Genomic DNA, 15127 nt, shown 5'->3' on the forward strand with positions numbered 1-15127 from the left:
GTGCTGAAGCTGGCGAGGATCGCTGGAGTGCACTGTTCCCTCCTAATCATGGCCAGCCTCATCATAGTGCCCTGCAAGCTAAACAGCATCAATAGTCAGTCGGTCTCCTAGGTAACGAGCTTTAAATAAATGTTAATATCTCAAGATCGGTTGCAAATATTAACAAGCAGTAAATTGTAAAAGTGCTTGTTTTTACATGTACTATCGGACAACATCTATCCAGGAAGATGAGGAATAACCCTTTAAATAACATTTTCACAGCCCCTATGGGAAGCATACTGATTTATCAATGAATTCAGGGTGAAGGTAAGCACGAAGCTCCCCCTGGTGGTGTCTGCAGGCAATCATAGATTTGTCTTTTAGTTTTGGCTCTGGACAAGATTTCCCCCTTGATCACTATCTTGTTACAGTATATATATTAATGTATCTCACTTGGAAGTGAGTGTGGGGAAGAAAACCATCTGCTATGAAATCTCAAAGCAGTGCACCATGGGGAAAAAATATGCAAATTAGAGCTCCATAAGATAGAAATTTCTCTGTAGTGCCACCAAGAGGTAGCTACCCTGAGGATCTGACATATAGAAGAACCCGTATCTCTTCCAAAAGGAGGAAACACTCTTCAGTACACAACTTATTCTGAGTTCTTGCTCCTCAAAGGTACAGAACAGGGTACTGATTCAGGAAGGGCTGTCTGCAATCGGAGGAGACGTCAGCTAAAATTCAGTCATGTTTTGGAGCTTTTCTCTGGGTCACACATGGACTCGAAGCTGATCTGTCAGCGGGTTTCAATCAAAACTGCATACATTGTTAAATAGATCTTAGACTTGATGATACTGGTATATTTACTTTGAAAGTCCATTTCAAAATGGCTGATAAATCCTGTTATTAAATGCAGCTTTAAAGCTCTGCTATATAATGAATTAGTTCATGACTCTGTGTATTCAGTTTCCCCTCACCCTGCATGACTGACTGCTGAAGCTTGTACTGAGCACTGTGGGATCTCAGCAGGGATGAGGGACAATGAGAACTTATAAATTGGGATAAGTGGACAGAGATTCAGCGTCAAGGAAGAGGGTCACTGAGGAGCTGTCAGGGTAGATGTATTGAGATTTTACCGCAGCAGGGAGGAGGTACCCTGAGGAACTATCAGGATAGATGAATGGACAATCAGCAGCAGTGGGGAGGAGGACACTGAGGAGCTGATAGTTGGAATAGATGGACAGATTCAGGTGCAGCGAGGTAGGAGGCTCACTGAGGGGCTGTCAGTTGGGATAGATGGACAGATTCAGCAGCAGTGGGGAGGAAGGACCCTGAGGTTCTCTCAATCAGAATTGGTGTGCAGAGGGTAAATGATAACACAGCCATTCTGACATGGATTTTCAAAGAATGTACACCTGCCTCATCAGGTGCAGGTCATCTAATCAGTAATGTTCACAGTTTTTGTATTCTGAAATCTGGTGACAGATCAGCCTTATCGGTAGCTGCCCCCTATACGTGGCATCAGACTGTTTTCTTCCTTCTGTAGCAGAACAGTGTTGTATTCCACTTTATTTAAATCGAAGAGAATTTTTCCAGAATTATTTTTTTTTGTTTTCTTACGTCCTTAATAAAAAAAAGTCTATTACTGGCAGTCTCGGCGTTCTTATGATAAGCGGCTTGCTGAGTTAATTGTAGCACTTGGTTGATTCTTGCGGTATGGGATCAGTAATTACCAGTAATGATGCCCTTGAAATGGACAGAATCGCAGTCAATCTCTGCGGAATATATGGTTTACGGATGACCGCTGTCCTCCCCGTGTCATGTGGAATCGTTTAATCCTACCCTCCATAGCGCGGACATAAATAGTCGATAATGACCAACAAAACCTGAAATTCAGGTTCCAATTTTCACACCGTATTTCACCCTTTGTAATTCATGGGGACATAAATGTGTGGATTGTGCTGCAGATTCGCAGCAATTTATTGTTTTGATCGCTTGTAGATTCACCTTATTACTGGGGATTCTGGAATCTCCAGTGCTAAATGGTCAGTCCTTTTGCTTAGTTTTTGGAGCAGAAACTGTGCATAGACTCAGTTTTTGTGGAGGATTTGGAAAGTTTCCGCTCCAAAAACTCTTCCAAAAACTCTTCCAAAAACTCTTCCAAAAACTCTTCCAAAAACCATGCGCATATATATCCAAAAAGTGTTTTTTCACTTTTGTGGAGGATTTTGAAAGTTTCCACTCAAAAAAAAAAACTCTTCCAAAATCTCTTCCAAAAACTACGCGTGCATATATATTCAAAAGGTGTTTTCCACTTGCAGGTGTTTGGTGTTTATTGGCAAACTTTGTATTAAAGTAATAAAATCAGATAGTACTCACCTTCCCCAGCTCTCCGTTGTTGCTCATGTGTCGGTGTATCGGCTGCAGCACTGATGTCATGCCGATCAGAGTTCAGCGAGGTGAGTACTGTCCGATTTCATTATTTTAAAGGCACTGGCCGATAAAAGCCAAAACCTAAAAGGGGAAAAGCCCTTTAAGGCTATGTGCACATTTTTTGCTTAGTTTTCGGAGCAGAAACTCACGATGTGCAACACGGAGGTTTTGGCGCAGAAGCTGAACAGAAACTCTCCAAATCTGAATACTTTTCAAGAACCTGGAGTTTCCACTCCTAGAACTTGGCGAAGGATTCTGTGGGCACATAGCCACCCGCTATCTACACAGTCTTTTTGTGGTGTTTTTTTTTTGGAGAGGAAACTGAGCAGAACCTTCAAATTTTTGTAGAGTTTTGAGTGAGATTTGGAGGAGGATTTTGAAGCGTTTTTGTGCTGAAAACTCCCCAAAATGACAGTGTACATGGCCTAACACTAAGCTTCCCAATCATTGGAAATAAGCACTTCGGGTGGCCATTTTTGGTTTGTGGAACCATGTCGAGTCCCAAGCCATTAAAAGGGGGTTGTCCAGAGCCAATCGGCTCCCGTACACATGTTCATTAATTAACCTGTCGTTGGCAGGTATGTGCAGGCGTATGGTCATCTGAATGTGGAATCCATGAAGGTCAGTAATGGCCACGGACGTGGCTGTCTGACATCCACACATGACTTTAAGGATCACACTGGTAACAGATGGGGCTTGTGCCGTAAGCAATAGTCAAATGTCAGCGCCTTTCATTCCAAGGGTATCTTTAGGCGAAAAGGTGCGACCTATTGGGTTGACAAATCTTTTTGCATTCTCCCTATGAAATTCTATGGATCTCCGGTGATTTTCAGTTTCACAACACACTGACTTCTTGTTCTCTCAAGCATCTTGTGCCGTGAAAAGCCTCTTTCATATCTGCCATTGACAAATATAAGGCGCCTGTGCAGCTGCCAGCCGTCATTATATCGCTGGCGTCCTTGTGGGCCGAGCTGGTTATTACCAAGGTCCTTTGCACTTTTTTTTTTCTTGCAGACGCTAAGAAATAAATTAGTAAATGTGCTTGTCTTCATGTTCCGAGCCCACTTATATGTATATAGCCGCTTGCTAATTTGGCGTTTGCTCGCCCCCCCCCCCCTCCCTCCGGCTACCCGCTGCTGTGCAGAGTCTCTCTGGCATTGCTTTAATAAGGAAGAAATGGCAGGAGACAAATGAAGGCACGAGAGCCATTAGTGTGCTTGTAATTGACTGTCTGGAGGTTGGTAGCCCCCCCATCGCCTGTCAATCAAAATGCCTCGGCGTAAGAATGGATGGAAACGGCGGCAGACTCTGGTGGGCTGTGACGTGCAGAAAGACGGGGCTGTGTATTCAGGAGCTGATCGGATGGCTGGAGTGTAGATCACAATGATGGCGCTAAACATCGCGCTGTGACTTCCCGCTGTGCTAGAGGGAGGAGGCAACTTGTTCTTTGTATGTCCTGAAAAAAAGGCCTGTTCGCGTGGAAAAATGAGAGTAGTCCCCATAAATGTGAAAAGGTTGGGTATTGTGCTTTTATACTCCGCTTGCTTAAAGGACTTGCCTACTTAAAGGTATGATGTAGGGGCTGAGACCCTGATTCCAGCGATGTCACTTGTTGGGATGCTTGCTGTCGTTTTGATACAATCACAGTTTTCTCTACTGCAGAGCTCACAATGCTGTGCCCTGTATAACCCTGCCCACACCACTGACTGGTAGCTCTCTGTGTACAGTGTGCATTTCCAGCTGCCAATCAGTACTGGGGGTGGAGTTGGACTAGGAGGCACGAGAAACCTAGTCATGTAGTGATAATCTCCTGCTCATAAAACACTGAATTTATTCAAACCGCCTAGGACGTGATACATCAATGGAATCGGGATCTCTGCCTCTACATCATGCTGATATGATTTACATCGCAAAAACCTGCTGACAAACTCCCTTTTAAAGAAAAAAAAATGTTCCTAATATGAAAAAATAATGTACATATTTTATGAAAGCGAATCCTTTTTTCAGATATCGGTACGGTCGTGTTCCCATTTCCCTTTTGCATTGGCCATAATTGAAAAGGGGGCTGGCTTGGCTTTTGAAATAAACCAGCCAGCCCCTTTCACCTTTATCACTAAGGAAACTCTATCCCATGTCAAACCCAAGCCAGGATTAGAACTGATAGGATCAACACTGATATTTGGGTTTGGAGCACCTTTGTTAATTAAAGAATACTAGTAGGTGTTTATTAGGAGCATGTCTAAATTATTTCACCTGGATCATCTCTTTAAAAGGGGTCGTCCACCTTTTGGGGACAATTTGTTTATTTTTTTTATGAATGTATTTAAAGCTAAAAAATATAGCTTTTGCAACTTCATTACAGCCTCTCTGTTGCACTGTCTATTGATGGCTGCAGAATGAGTTAGTTGAGAATCGGTCAGTGAGCTCACGATGACTGTTTGACAGGAAGTGTCTTTTTTCTGAGGTCCTCTCAGCTGAAGAAGCACGTAAGAACAAGACAATGGAACATTTTTAATGAAACAATTGCAAAAAATTATTTTTAACCCTAAATACATGCATTTAAGTTTAAAAAAAATAAAAATTGTTCCCACGATTGACAACCCCTTTAAGGTATTCTAGTTCTAAGTTGGCACGAATCAATGAGAAATGGTGGGTTGGAGAGTGAGCATCCGGCCTCTGAGACCCCCACATACCCCATTTAGATTGCCTGGGGTTGCGCATGCGCCCTGCTGCTGCATTACATCTCTATGGTACTGCGGGTAAGTGATAACTTGGTATGACTGGAGTACCCCTTTAATCACTGCATCATATCAAGGTTTGAGGTTTTGTCCACATGCACTGAATAGCTACTTTGCCTTTATGAATTCTTGTGATACATTCCTACTAGATCAGTCATACAGGAGAGTCCACGACTATCCACTGGGTATGATGTGAGCTTCTGCTGATTCAGATCATCCATCTACGTGTCCAGGACTCGCTAGTACAGGGCGGGGGTGTCCTAACCAGGGTCAGCAATGTGTCCTACATGTCTAGGTGTAGACTCCTCACACTGCTTCATGGATTACCTATCCCATACAGACACCTGTAATGTAGTCACAGCTTGTCATGATCTGTTGCCGCACAGTTTAGTGCCTCTTTATGCCCCGCAGATTTGTTTTGTGTTCTATGTAAATTTATCATGGTGTGGATAGGCGTTCTGGAAGCGAAGGATTAGTACTTACTATACCCATCTCCTGTACCTCAAACATGTCTGACCCGATGCCCAGGGGCCACACCAGGGGTGATGCTCCGAAAACCCAGCAACAAAATAGTTCCATGCTGGTCCAGCCTGTCAGTGATGTAGACCTCTCGGATAGGCAGTGACGCAGGATTCTGGATTATTGGACATATTGGGAAATTCTTGTAATCCTCTAATCTCTGCAGTTTTTATGGGGCGTTAAAGGGGTTTTTCACTTTTTTACCTAAAATCAAGGGCTCAATTTGGTAAGGCAGCTCGAGCAACACCCTAAATGCATGTATTTTGGGCTTCAAATAATTTCTCATATACTGCCAGGTTGCAGAATGAGTTGACTGTGAATCCATCAGTAAGCTCCTTCTGACAGGAGAGTTTGCTACTGTCTTATCTGTCATTTTCGGAGCTCCTCTCAGGTGATTTATGACCACAGACCACATCAAAGTTAAATTTGCAAGGAAAGAAAAAACCTGCAAAAGCCTAACGGTGAAAATTTTTTAATGAAGCCCAGTTGCAAAAATGATTTTTGCCCTAGATATGTGCACTAAAAAAAAAAGACAACCCCTTTAATATGCATTTTGCATCTCTCCTTGATGTGGTGGGCTCCATCTCACTCCAATTGTTTTTCCAATAGTTTTAGCCCCGCTTTTCACCAATTTTCCATTTTTGCATCCTATGAGGAATCGGATCACCCAGGACAATAATCACTGATACACAGGGTGAAAAGACAACCATCTTTCCCACTTCCATATTGCGCTGCCATTTCGCTGCACCGTTGCCTTGGAGACTGTCGCTGGTAAACCATACAGGAAAAAAGAGGCTCCATCCAAAATAGCCCGTCCCCCCTCCTCCATGGTAAGTGCTGGATGTGAGTCATTCTGCAGCTGTACCGGGGATGCTCCGCATCACTCTGCCCTTCAGCCACCGTGTCTCGTAAAGGGCACGTGCTGCCGCGCACCCTCGGGCACCGCAATTAACAGTATTGAAAGCTTCCTTGTATGCGGTTCTCTGGGGGATCCGTCCGCGCTGCTGTGTGCCCCAATATACTGCGTGTCTGATCGCATATGGCCGGGGAAGCCAGGGCAGCACGGTGTCTCAGTGGCTAGCACTGCAGCCTTGCAGCGCTGGGGTCCTGGGTTCGAATCCCACCAAGGACAACATCTGCAAGGAGTTTGTATGTTCTCCCCGTGTTTGTGTGGGTTTCCTCCGGGTACTCCGGTTTCCTCCCAAACTCCAAAGACATACTGATAGGGAATTTAGATTGTGAGCCCCATCGGGGACAGTGATGAAAATGTGTGCAAACTGTAAAGCGCTGCGGAATATGTTAGCGCTATATAAAAATAAAGATTATTATTATTAGATGCTCCACCATGGCTGTAACACACCAGACTGCTGTTATTGGGGAACTCCACACTGCTGGTGTAGGGGGCTCCAGACTACTGGTGTAGGGGGCTCCAGACTGCTGGTGTAGGGGGCTCCAGACTACACATCCAGACTGCTGGTATTGGGGGCTCCAGACTACACATCCAGACTGCTGATATAGGGGGCTCCAGACTACACATCCAGACTGCTGGTATTGGGGGCTCCAGACTACACATCCAGACTGCTGGTATAGGGGGCTCCAGACTACACATCCAGACTGCTGTTTTAGGGTACCTCAGTCTACTGGTGTAGGGGGCTCCAGACTGCTGGTATAGGGGGCTCCAGACTACACATCCAGACTGCTGGTATTGGGGGCTCCAAACTACACATCCAGACTGCTGGTGTAGGGGGCTCCAGACTGCTGGTGTAGGGGGCTCCAGACTACACATCCAGACTGCTGGTATAGGGGGCTCCAGACTACACATCCAGACTACTGGTGTAGGGGGCTCCAGACTGCTGGTATAGGGGGCTCCAGACTACACATCCAGACTGCTGGTATTGGGGGCTCCAAACTACACATCCAGACTGCTGGTGTAGGGGGCTCCAGACTGCTGGTGTAGGGGGCTCCAGACTACACATCCAGACTGCTGGTATAGGGGGCTCCAGACTGCTGGTATAGGGGGCTCCAGACTACACATCCAGACTGCTGGTATAGGGGGCTCCAGACTACACACGTAGATTTCTATTATAGGGGGGCTCCAGACTACACACCTACACTTCTGTTATAGGGGGGCTTCAGACTACACATCCAGATTGCTGGTATAGGGGGCTCCAGACTACACACGTAGATTTGTTATAGGGGGGGCTTCAGAATACACATTCAGACTGCTGTTATAGGAGGGCTCCAGACTACACATCAAGGCTGAGTTATTGGGGGGCTCCAGACTACACATCCAGGCTGCTGTTATAGGGGGGCTCCAGACTACACAACTAGACATCTGTTATAGAGGGCTCCAGACTACACATCCAGACTACTGGTATAGGGGGCTCCAGACTGCACATCCAGACTGCTGTTTTAGGGTACCTCAGTCTACACGTCCAGACTTCTCATGTGATTCTAGTCTCTGGTAGAATTTGGGGTGACCCCACTCCCTTTTACGTGATGCTTTTCTGTATTATGAGGACATATAATTTTTCTACCTTGTTACCTAGAGCGCCAGTTTTTACATGACATTGAATCCTATGGTGTAGATGAACAGAATGAGTTTCCGGGGTGAGGTCTCTACTAATTCTCCTCTACCCATAACTATTTTGGTGCCAAGTCATTTAAGCTTTTATGGCTTTCACGAATTTTAGACTGACGTCCCCTCCTGCATCAAACCACTTAATTGAAAATACATTTATTAAAGGGGTGCCCTGATATGTAATTTCAATACAAGAAAAGATGGTGAGGAAACTTGATCTACTGTATGTAGAAATGATATGGTAGCTGTCATACAGTCCCTGCAGTTACTGGGGTCCTGATGCCTCTGGTGCCATCCTCGGAGATGCACACTGGCATGGATTCCAATTAACTTCATTTTCGATTCTACTCAGACAATTTTGATAAAATATTAAAAGATTTTGCACTTCTGCAAAGAATGACGCCAAGAGACCGACGTCTGTCATGGATCCCATGGGTGCATAATGCCAATATGTAAAAAAGGCATACAGAGGGCGAAGAAACTGTCTCTCTATGCAGCATTTTAGAAATGTGTTTTTACAACAATTTGCAAAAACATTTTTTTTTTCTTTTGCTAGTGGGAGATATATCAGATTTTAGTCTTTAGCTCATCACATGGGGACTGCAGCACTGCATTGGGTACGCCTGCTCCACACCTTAAGGGGCCATAAAACAAATTTTGGAAGTACCAAAAGTGGTCAATCGCATGTTAAAAGTGACAGATACTTTGTTGTTACTCCAAAATGGTACAAGGGACTTTAAGGTCTCTGTTCTCATGATTGGTGGGGGTTAGAGTCCAAGCAATGGTGCATATATCACTACTGCTGTCCTCCTCCTAGTGTTGTGCAAAGCACAAGGGCCGCAGTACAGATTAACACCTTCCTGCTCCTCTCCTGGAGGTGTGAAATTGCAACTCCCAGCATCCCCTGGCAGCTGCGGACTAAATAGCTGCATGCCTGGAGGCTACAGTCCTAGTTCATACTGCGATGACATGTGATTTGTAGTTCTACCGCACTAGTGTCAGTACTATAACTCGTAGTATTCCACAGCTGCAGGCTGAAAGCTAGAGTTTTAGGCTATGTGCACACATTGCGGATTCCAGTGCGGATTTTTCTGCCCAGATTTTTATAAATCCGCAGGTAAAATGACCTGCGGATTATAGTGCAGATATCCTGCAGCTTTTGTGCGGATTCCTATAATGGAGCAGGTGTAAAAAGCGGCGGAATCTGCACAAAGAATTGACATGCTGCAGAAATGAACCCGCAGGAAAATCCACAGCATTTTTTATTTTACATAAGATATAATGGTACTGTACAACGCAGGAGAATCTGCAACGTGTGCACATACCGTAACAGTTGGAAACCATTCTAACCAATGTGCAGTATAAAGGTCACTAGTCTGCTATATACTGATATACTAGTCATAAGAAAAAGCCTCCCACTAAAAATGGACGGGCAAAGGAATGTATGGTTTAAAATATATATTTTATTTTCTCAAAAGTTATAAGAAATACATCATTAATGATGCCTCTAGTCAAAAACAGGTCAAAATTGGTCCCTGACAATATTCATTAAGCATATAAACAATCCTAAAAATAGGTAATGCCACTCAAAAAATATTTTTAGACATATCAAAAATAATTTGCAAAAATGCAAGATACCTCTAAATATAACTGCAAGTAATGTGCAAATAATTAAATATCAAGTGCCCAAGTGCATGTAAACATTACCAGCTCAAAACTATATCATGAATAATATGCCACAATATCAAAAAATCATGGACAAAGTGTCTGAGTTCATGTAAACATTACCGGCTTAGATGATGGTAGTAAAGTGCTTAAATGGAATTCATTACCTCAATACGGAGATCTGTCATGGCGTTCTGGGATTCAAGTATTTTCCAGACATGTAAGTGATGACTGACAGATCCTCTTTAAAGGGAACATGTCCTGTTTTACCTGCAGTTGGATCTGTAGACATCTCGGAATAAAGAATGATATAGAGATTTGTGGGAAAAGATTGGGATAACCTGTAATTTATTCATTGTATATATGAGTCCAGTGGGCGGTCTTACTGAGTGATTGATGTAGTTATACAGGGAAGACTGTCACTCACTTTATAGCCCCACCCACTGGACTCATTCATGCAAACAGCAGGGATCTCACTGAATAAAATACAGTAAAATGTGTATCAGTCTGCTCAGCTCCTCCTGCCCCATAACACCCTGACTGCAGATCAAGGACCATGTTCTACATGACAGGTCCCCTTTAATTAGTAATTCACTATAAGGCGTTGGTCTTTGCGGAATTGGTTAGTGATGTAACGAGCTCTGCTGCTTCCTCATCATTTTTTCGTATCCTAATAATTTATCAAGAATGAACGTAAATGAGGAACCATGTAATGTCATTAGTGATGAGACCCAATGGTGAGGAAGGGGAAATGTGACCACCACAAAAAAAATTGCAAAACTGTCAGAACCAGTTGTGGTTTTTGGCGCATGCTTGTCACTGTCGCGGTACCGTACAGGTCATAGTGTCCTCCCATTGGGTACAATTCCGTGTTTAGTAATGAGCGTTTCGCGGAGACCACGGCGTTTCATCATGTCCTGTATGAGGCAGGTCTTTGCCACACTTATGCCCCCTAGTGTCAGTTTTTGAATCATGCGCACGTTTCCAGAACAGAATCCCATTCATTTGACAAGCTGGGAAGCGGACGTCATCTCCAGCCATAGGCGACAAGGGCAGCATTTCTATTAGACAGTTTCATAAATCTTCCCCTCTAATTCCTTAGTAATCTAAAAACTGCACTACTATTATGCAATGTCACCTATGGTTCCACGCCTAAGGCCTCATTCACACCATTATTTTTTTTTTTTTTTCATTGCTAGAAAAAAAGGCTTGTTTTTAATCAGTGCATCAGGTCCAGTTTTCATTTCTTTTTACAATTATCTGTGTTTTGTTTTTTTTTTTCTCGTATACAAAAAAAAATCTGTCAGATATTTCTGCCATTTTCGGTGGTTATGCCATAATTGTGTTAGGTGTGTGTATACCCCTTTAATTCTGGATTCTGTCAGTCTGGTATAGTATAAGAAGCTGTTCTATATGGACTTTTTATTGGTAATACTATGTCTTCCTTGCTCACTATTGCTTTTCTCTCTTTTTATTCTGTTTCTTTGCTCCTAAAATGATAGATTAAATCTCCAGGATGGAAACCATCAGCAAGCAGATTTAATACAGACCTTGTTACTGCTTTATTTTACTTATGGATTTAGAATAGATCTCAACGTGCTTTAGGCTCGGTGTGTTTAGGGTCTGGTGAAAGACGCCAGCCCTAATAATGCAGACAAGCTGAAGGCTGCTATCAAAGCAACCTGGGCTTCCATAACCCCTCAGCAGTGCCACAGGCTGATCGCCTCCATGCCATGCTGCACTGATGCAGTAATTGATGCAAAAGGAGCCCCGACCTAGTATTGACTGCATTTATTGAACATACACTTCAGTAGGCCAACATTTCAGATTTTAAAATCCCTTTTTTGATGAAATTCTAATTTTGAGAAGCACCTGTATATAATTTATTTTACCATACATTTTTTTAAGCATCTTGCTGATTATTTCCTTTAAAATAAATAATGCTATGATCAATATACATTGAAAAGGCATTACATATAATAGCAGCACAGACCTTGATCCCCACCTGATTGCTGCACAGATGACCACTCATTGCTGGGAGTCCCAGCTTTTAATTTTGAAGGAGCTTTCGGTTCAGGAGAACTCCGGTCAATACCAATATAAAAGGATGATTGTAGCCACAAAGAACTTTTTATCCAGAAGTCACGGGGATCTCAGGAAGGACAAAGCACTTATCCGCTCCCGTGATTTATGTCTCCTTGGCTCATTCTATCAGATCCGCGTGAATCATCCTGTTCCGACCACAGAGCAAGGTCTCTGCAGAAGCTACTGCAGCACTGCCATCTTGTGGCCATTTAGAATACATTTTGTTTTATAGAAGCCTATTGGATATATCATGGTTTTAGATTAAACTTTTCTATCTTTAGTTTTTTTCTTCTTCAATGACATTTAATCCAATTATTTAGTGCATCAATGGCAACCTTCATAGTTCACTACAGAATTGAAAGATCCCTTTAATTGAAGAGTGAATGTGTGGCACTCATACTTTTTCTCTGTTTTATTGGACTGTATTAAAAATTATTTCTCCCATATTACATTGTATGTGGACATAATCCATCAGTTTTGTCTAAACAAGCAGAGCTGCATTGTAAAGCATGGGGGTCAAAGTAGCAATCGGAGACTTTAGTAAGACTGGGGTTAGAAGGGGAAAAAAATATTAAAATGTGGACTCTGTACTTATTCCTTATGAAGACGTTGATTCCTAAGGACATTGATTTCGTCGATTATCCCTGGGCCAGGCAGAATCTGGACTAATGGAAGCATGAAGGTATCTGGGCTGTCTCAGTAACTTTCCTTAAGCCTAAAGGTTGACCAGAACTGACAACCATCAAACATTACATAACGTCATTGTCAGGTGCAGATAGAAATGACCAAAGGCCATCAAAAGCATTTAAAGAGACAGGCATCCATAGATTGTGACTATACATGCTGCTTATACCCTGCTTTATAAAAAAAAATAATAATTTTTTCTTTCAATTATTCTTCGGTAACTGGAATTGTGTTCATCCTGAGCCACCTTGTTCATGTGTACCATATAATAATGTAACACAGGCACAAGCAAATGGCAATTGGGTTAATATCGTTATTTCATTGCATGTAAGGGGTCTTAAGAATGACGTGTAGTTGATAAATTACTGAACCCCCCACAATCGCTAGTATGGGGGGCACCAGGATTCTCCATTCGGTGTCTATTATCCAACAGATAAGGCATAGTGATCGAACCCTCTGACGGGCTCGGGAGCCTTGATAAAGTGATCGATGGGGTTTTCAAGGCTGGGCCTGAAGCAACCAGGCATTGATCACCTATCCACCGTTGTTAAATCTGGAAAATCCATTTAAAGGGAATCTGACACCATCCAAGACCTGACGATGAAGCCCTTCTCACAGAGCCGCTAGTTGTCACATATGGATCACTGAGCAGTAGACCAAAGTCACTGGGAAACCTCTGAGTGCTCCACACAGGAGACGTTTCATGTATTTCAAGGTGTTGGTAATTTTCTGATATTACCTCTGGAAATAGAATTGGTCATAATTTCCTGCTACAGTTGTGGCCAAAAGTATTGACACCCCTGCAATTCTGTCAGATAATACTCAGTTTCTTCCTGAAAATGATTGCAAACACAAATTCTTTGGTATTATTATCTTCATTTAATTTGTCTTAAATGAAAAAACACAAAGAATTGTCCTAAATCCAAATTGGATATAATTCCACACCAAACATAAAAAAGAGGGTGGACAAAAGTTTTGGCACTGTTGGAAAAATCATGTGATGCTTCTCTAATTTGTGTAATTAACAGCACCTGTAACTTACCTGTGGCACCTAACAGGTGTTGGCAATAACTAAATCACACTTGCAGCCAGTTGACATGGATTAAAGTTGACTCACCCTCTGTCCTGTGTCCTTGTGTGTACCACATTGAGCATGGAGAAAAGAAAGAAGACCAAAGAACTGTCTGAGGACTTGAGAAACCAAATTGTGAGGAAGCATGAGCAATCTCAAGGCTACAAGTCCATCTCCAAAGACCTGAATGTTCCTGTGTCTACCGTGCGCAGTGTCATCAAGAAGTTTAAAGCCCATGGCACTGTGGCTAACCTCCCTAGATGTGGACGGAAAAGAAAAATTAACAAGAGATTTCAAAGCAAGATTGTGCGGATGTTGGATAAAGAACCTCCACTAACATCCAAACAAGTTCATGCTGCCCTGCAGTCCGAGGGTACAACAGTGTCAACCCGTACTATCCGTTGGCGTCTGAATGAAAAGGGACTGTATGGTAGGAAACCCAGGAAGACCCCACTTCTTACCCCGAGACATAAAAAAGCCAGGCTGGAGTTTGCCAAAACTTACCTGAAAAAGCCGAAAATGTTTTGGAAGAATGTTCTCTGGTCGGATGAGACAAAAGTAGAGCTTTTTGGGCAAAGGCATCAACATAGAGTTTACAGGAGAAAAAGAGGCATTCAAAGAAAAGAACACGGTCCCTACAATCAAACATGGCGGAGGTTCCCTGATGTTTTGGGGTTGCTTTGCTGCCTCTGGCACAGGACTGCTTGACCGTGTGCATGGCATTATGAAGTCTGAAGACTACCAACAAATTTTGCAAATCCCATAGAACACCTGTGGAGAGATCTAAAAATGGCAGTTTGGAGAAGGCACCCTTCAAATATCAGGGACCTGGAGCAGTTTGCCAAAGAAGAATGGTCTAAAATTCCAGCAGAGCATTGTAAGAAACTCATTGATGGTTACCGGAAGCGGTTGGTCGCAGTTATTTTGGCTAAAGGTTGTGCAACCAAGTATTAGGCTGAGGGTGCCAATACTTTTGTCTGGCCCATTTTTGTTGTATGAAATGATCAATGTTTTGCTTCATTCTCTTTTGTGTTTTTTCATTTAAGACAGATTAAATGAAGATAATACCAAAGAATTTGTGTTTGCAATCATTTTCAGGAAGAGACTGAGTATTATCTGACAGAATTGCAGGGGTGTCAATACTTTTGGCCACAACTGTATAAAATCCCGCTATTATTCTCTTCATATTTAATACGCCACAACAAAGCACGAAGCGCCTCACCCTTTACCTTGAAAAGCTGGAAATCCGTCCCGAGAACGTGAGAATGGTTCTCTGACTGGTCTGCGCAGATATTTTAGGGTGGTACAGCAGGAACGAGTGCCCCTCCAGGGTGAGCACTTTGGAAGTCAGAAGTATCATTTAGCCGTCAG

General features: G+C 43.0%; 1 protein-coding gene across 11 annotated transcripts in view; it reads left to right on the forward strand.

Moving 5' to 3' along the window:
• Positions 1 to 15127, forward strand: part of IQSEC2 (IQ motif and Sec7 domain ArfGEF 2) — a 201730-nt gene that overhangs the window by 76725 nt on the left and 109878 nt on the right. The window lies entirely within an intron of this gene.

The sequence above is a fragment of the Dendrobates tinctorius genome, unplaced genomic scaffold, assembly GCF_039654945.1.
Source record: "Dendrobates tinctorius isolate UK_male_01 unplaced genomic scaffold, ASM3965494v1 ptg000120l, whole genome shotgun sequence".
Lineage (NCBI taxonomy): Eukaryota > Metazoa > Chordata > Amphibia > Anura > Dendrobatidae > Dendrobates > Dendrobates tinctorius.